We start from the raw sequence: 6000 nt of genomic DNA, 5'->3' as shown, positions 1-6000 counted from the left end.
AAAAAAAAAAAAAAGAGGGAACACTTCCTAATTCATTCTCAGAGGCCTGTGTTACCCTAATACCAAAGTCAGACAAAGAACCACAACAAAACTACAGAATAATATCCTTATGAATGCAGATGCAAAAATCCTCAACAAAATACTAGGCAAATCCAATCCAACAACATATTAACAGGATTATACACCATCATCAAGTAGGATTTATCCCAGAAATGATGGTTCAACATAAGGAAAGCAATTAATCACTGAATGATTCACTTTAAAATGGTTAATTTTATGCCATGTGAATTTCACCTCAATAGATTTTAAAAATTGTGGCAAAATACACAGAAAATTCACCACTAGTGATATTTAGTATATTCATAATGTTGTGCAACCATTACCACTACCTAGTTCCAGAAGGATACCCCTTGCCCATTAAGCAGTCTTTCCCATCCCTCCCAGCCCTGCTCCTGATAACCACTACTCTGCTTTCTGTCTCTATGGATTTATGTATTCCAGACATTCATATAAATGGAATCATACAATATGTGACCTTTTGTGCCTCACTTCTTTCTGGGAATAGTCTATCCTGAAGGTTGTAATACCAACCATGAGGAAGACATGGAGAAGGAGGTGTTTTTGCTGCTTGTTTTTTTAAATATTTTTTATTTATTTATTTGAGAGAGCACAAGCAGGCAGAACAAGCAGGGGGAGTGGGAGAGGGAGAAGCAGGCTCCCTACTGAGCAGGGAGCCTGATCCCAGGACCCTGGGATCATGACCTGAGCCGAAGGCAGACGCTTAACCAACTGAGCCACCCAGGCGCACCATGCTGCTTGTTTTTTTGCTGAAGCCTGAAGATTCTTTAACAATCATATATAAATGTCAGCCTTACACAGTGCATTAATGATTATAAACATAGTTTTCTGACTGTCCCAAATCTGAGTTTACTTCTTAAATTTAATGTTTCACTTTAATCTTCTCCTAACAGACTCTAAACTTCATGTATTAATTCATTCAAGAAATATTTATTGGTCTCCTGTTGTGTATCAACCTTGTGGGATGTAGAGGCAAGCAAAATAGAAGTGTGTTTCTGCCTTTTCTGGGCATGCAGTCTAGTGGGAAAACAAGTATTGAAGAGCAAAACACAAATGGTTGCATAATGTTGTATGTTCCATCCTACTGGGTCTCCATTGGCTTTTGCCTCTATGGCCTCCATTCTCTTTTTTTCTGATGAAAAGTGAAACATCTCCGCACTCAGGCCATGTAATAGGGTGAAGAATGGTCCTCCAAAGATATCCATGTCCTAATCCCTGGAACCTGTGAATGTTACCATATATGGCATAAAGGACTTTGTAGATGTGATTAAGTCAAGGATTTTGAGATGGGAGATTATCCTGGATTATCCAGATGGGTCCATTGTCATCACAAGGCTCCTCACTAGAGGGAGCAGGTGTCAGAGTTGGAGGAGGAAGTGATGGGATGATAGAAGCAGAGACTGGAGTGATGCACTTTCAAGATGGAGGAATGAACCACAAGCCAACTCTAGAAGCTGGAAAAAGCATGGAAATATTCTGTCCTTGAGCCTCCAGAAGGAACCAGCCCTACCAAAATCTTGACTTTAGCCCAGTGAAATTGATTTCAGACTTCTAGCCTCCAGAATAGTTAAGAGAATCAATTTGTGTGTGTGTTTAAGATTTTATTTATTTATTTGACAGTGAGAGAGGGAACACAAGCAGGGGGAGTGGGAGAGGGAGAAGCAGGCTTCCCGCTGAGCAAAGAGCCCAATGCGGGACTCGATCCCAGGACCTTGGGATCATGACCTGAGCCGAAGGCAGACGCTTAATGACTGAGCCACTCAGGCGCCCCAATTTGTGTTGTTTTAAGCCACCAAGTTTGTAGTAAATTGTTGCAGTGCCCACAGAAACCTAATATAGGCCATGTGGTTTGAGTGTCCATGGACCCAGGACCCAGAAATGTACCATGTGTCAGGCATGGCGCATCATATACTGTCCCCTGGCCTCTGTGATTAGTTCAGAAATTTACATGTGTTGCAAGTCTATCCAACGAAAGCCAATTCCAATATTGTTGTAGAAGCTATTGGTAGAAAGAAGCTCTGCCAAAGGCCACCCTGAGAATAAACAACAGCAAAGAAAGCACCTTGGAATTACAGCCAGCGTTTAAGTCCTGATGACACCACTTAAACAGCCAAATTGAGCTGTGCCTGAAGTCATCCAGTGAACTTCTTAGTTACTGAAGTCAATAAATTATTTTTTGTTTAAAAAATTATATATCGGGATGCCTGGGTGGCTCAGTTAAGTGTCTGCCTTTGGCTCAGGTCATGATCCCAGGGTCTTGGGATCGAGTCCCACATCGGGCTCCCTGCTCAGCGGGGAATCTGCTTCTCCCTCTGCCTTCCACTCCCCCTGCTTGTGCTCTATCAAATAAATAAAATCTTAAAAAAAAAGAATTAAAAAACTAATAAATATGGTACATCCATCGAATGGAATAGTATGCAGCTGTAAAGAATGAGGAAGCTCTTTATATCTGCACTGATATGGAAGAATGTCTAAGACAAGAAAAAAATCAAGATGCAAAATAATGTATGATGTTGTTTTGCCCAAAAATGGAAAAATAATTTGTGTTTGCTTAAAGAATTTGAAAGGATACAAAAAAAAGTAAGCAAGTTGGTTGATTTGTGAGAAAGATGGGAACTGGGCAGGTGGGGTAAGACTGACGGTAAAACCTTTCATTGTACTTTCACTCCTTATGCTTTCTGGTTTCTTAATCTTGTGAATGAATTACTTATTCTCGAGGGCGCCTGGGTGGCTCAGTTGGTTAAGCGACTGCCTTCGGCTCAGGTTATGATCCTGGAGTCCCTGGATCGAGTCCCGCATCAGGCTCCCTGCTCGGCGGGGAGCCTGCTTCTGCCTCTGACCCTCCCCCCTCTCATGTGTTCTCTCTCTCTCATTCTCTCTGTCTCAAATAAATAAAATCTTTAAAAAAAAAAATTATTCTCGAAATCAAATTAAGAATTTTGTACACTATAGTGTACAAAACAAAGTAAGAAAACAAAAATAGATATGAAATTAGAAAACACAAAACACCCAGCCCGTGAGTGGCTATTCTGTATACACTGGGAGATCAATATTGTAGTGGTCCTGTGATTGGTTTTATGACCTTCATGTAGGACTTTATATCTCAACTTGTTAGACTGGGTCCATCTTTAAAATATTTTGGGATACCCCCATCCATTCACTCACTGCACAAATGTACTCTGAGGGTCTTCCACCAGCCCCAGTGGGTAGTGTTGTTTCCTTTCTCTGTTTAGGTCATCTGTGGAAGTGGTAGTGGTAGTGAGAAAGCCAAGTTAGAAGAGGGTGTGGCAAGAGCCCAGGAAGTTGAGGTGACCCTCTGGTGGGAACCAGGACACAGGCCCACAGACAGCAGGGAACAGATGTGTGGCTAATGGGCTGTGGTTGGCCTAGTGACAGGTAATGAGAGCTTGGCTCCATCTTCGGACAGAGCCAGTTTAGCCATGACTGATGGAAGTGCTGCAGGCAAGGAGGGAGTGGACCAGAGAGAGCTGGGCTTCCACAGCCTGGGAACCCTCTGGCCAGGGAATGGCCCATCAGGTAGCAAAGGCCTTCCTCATTTAAGAGGCCCGTTCTCCAGGCTGAAACCTGGAGGGCAAGGATAAGAACTTTCCCCTTTGCTGAGCAATGCTAGGTGTTGGGCATGGTGCTGAGAGTTGATGCTTAATCTCTACAACCACTCCCAGTTGCAGATGGGGACTCCCAAAGCTTAGAGTGAGTCAAGAAACCTGCTCAAGGATATACAGTTGCTCAAGTGTGGAACAAGGACCTGATAGGTTAGCCTGACACTAAACCGTAACTTTTTTTTTTTTTTCAAAGATTTTATTTATTTGAGAGAGAGCACGAGCAGGGTGAGCAGCAGAGGGAGAGGGAGAAGCAGATTTGATCCCAGGACCCTGAGATCATGACCTAAGCCGAAGGCAGACACTCAACCGACTAAGCCACCCAAGCGCCCCTAAGCTGTAACTCTTGACCACCACAGTGCTCTTGGTGTACTTGTGTTGCTAAAATGAACAAATGGCCCAGAGAGAGTGCCAGCCTGAAACTATGCTGGGTCCAGAGCTACTCTTATAAAAAGTAAAGTCTTAGAGGCAGATAGACCTGCTGAGAGCTCACCCTGGGTGTGCAGCTCAAGAAAGCCTGTGGGCACAGACACGTCATTTAACCATGAGCTTCAGTTTCCTCGTCTGTAAAAATGAAGGGAACGTGTATTCTTGGTGGCCTGTTGTAATTAAATAGGACAGTGAATGGAAAATTGTGACTAGCAGGGCCTGACCCAAAATAGATGCTTAACACAACTGTTCTCAATGGAGAGACTGCTGAATACCATGGAAAGGACAGAGTTGGGGCTACAGACAGGGAGAAAGTTCCTTTGGCAGTCTGGCAGCTCTGCTTTCCCATGGATAGGACTTTTAGCCATTTTCCCACAGTGATCAGCGGGAACACCCTTAAAATAAAAAGAGGTCTTTTGGATTTATTTGTAGAGAAAACAGGAGAGAGCAAGCTGGGAAGAAAATAAAGGAGAAACCAGAATATACAAAGAAATCAAGAACACAGATGGTAGCTCTACAAAGGCAAGGAGGGACACCTGGCTGTTCAGTCGGTAGAGCATGCGACTTGAGCTTAGGGTGGTGAGTTCAAGGCCCATGTTGGGCATAGAGATTACTTTAAAAATTTTCAATTCAATTCAATTTAAAAAATAATAAATAAAAAGATAAGAAAGATAAGAAACCTAGGCTGGGTCCCAGGTGTGGGAAGATGACAGAAAGGGACTGCTCTCTGGGATGTGCCCCAGGGAAGGCCAAGGCCAATTCTGGTTGAGGAAGCTTCAAGGTCCTCCCAAACCAGCCCTTCTCCTAATCTGCCAACTGGAAGCACAAATGCCTTTGAAGTAGCTCAAAGGGGCTGGACTGTCCTGGGCTTCTGGCTAGTTTGAAAGCCCTTCTCCTTATGGCCAAAAGATTCCTTTATTCAGCCATCTCCTTTGAAGAGGGAAAATCTCTTCTGGAGGGTGACAGACTCTGACATCCCCTACCCAGAAAGCAGAGCCTTTCCCCAGCGCTCACAAGCCATCTTTGCAACCTTGTCCCAGCTATCAGAGACAAGCTTTTGTGCTGAGTCAGTCTGGCTGCCTTCCAGCCACGAACAGTGGAGGCTGCAATGCAGGGGCCATTAAAGGAACTATTTTTAGGCCCTATTTCAATCTTATTCAGCACAGGCAGTGAGACACAGGGCCTGAAGGTGGCCAGACCAAGGGGATGCTGGCAGGGACAGAGTCCAGGCAAGTAGGTCAGGGAAAAGACAAGGAGATCACACTATGTGGAAAGAGAGAAGCACACAGAGGGAGGTTCACGATGCTGCCCAAGGTACGGGAAGACAGAAGATGGGGAGCTGCTTGCGGAGAATCGGGCCCTCCTGCTTTATATGAGGAGTCACCAAGAAAAATGAGGGAAGGGAAGAAAGTACAGCCACTTCCAAAAAGAGACTAGGGCAACGTGCACCTGGGGAACTCGTTAAAAATATACTTCCTGGGCCCATCTTAGGTCAACGGAGACTGAATATTAGAGTGAGGCATGGGAATCTGTTTCTAATCCCCTCCTGGGATGGGGGATTCACACATATTGAAGTTTGAGACCCACTGGGCAGAAGAGTATTCAAAGGACTGATGTAGGCTGAGGAAGAGAGGCAGAGGTGGTGGCAGTCATTAAAACAGCCACCAGAGGGCCGCCTGGGTGGCTCAGTCATTAAGCATCTGCCTTCGGCTCAGGTCATGATCCCAGGGTCCTGGCATGGAGCCTTGCATCGGGCTCCCTGCTCCGCGGGAAGCCTGCTTCTCCCTCTCCCGCTCCCCCTGCTTGTGTTCCTCTCTCGCTGTCTCTCTCCCTGTCAAATAAATAAAATCTTAAAAAAAAAACAAAAACCATC

Source organism: Leptonychotes weddellii, chromosome 13 (genome assembly GCF_054177405.1).
Source record: "Leptonychotes weddellii isolate Sample4059 chromosome 13, ASM5417740v2, whole genome shotgun sequence".
NCBI lineage: Eukaryota > Metazoa > Chordata > Mammalia > Carnivora > Phocidae > Leptonychotes > Leptonychotes weddellii.
The sequence above is the reverse complement of the archived record's forward strand: the minus strand, read 5'-3'. Positions refer to the sequence as shown.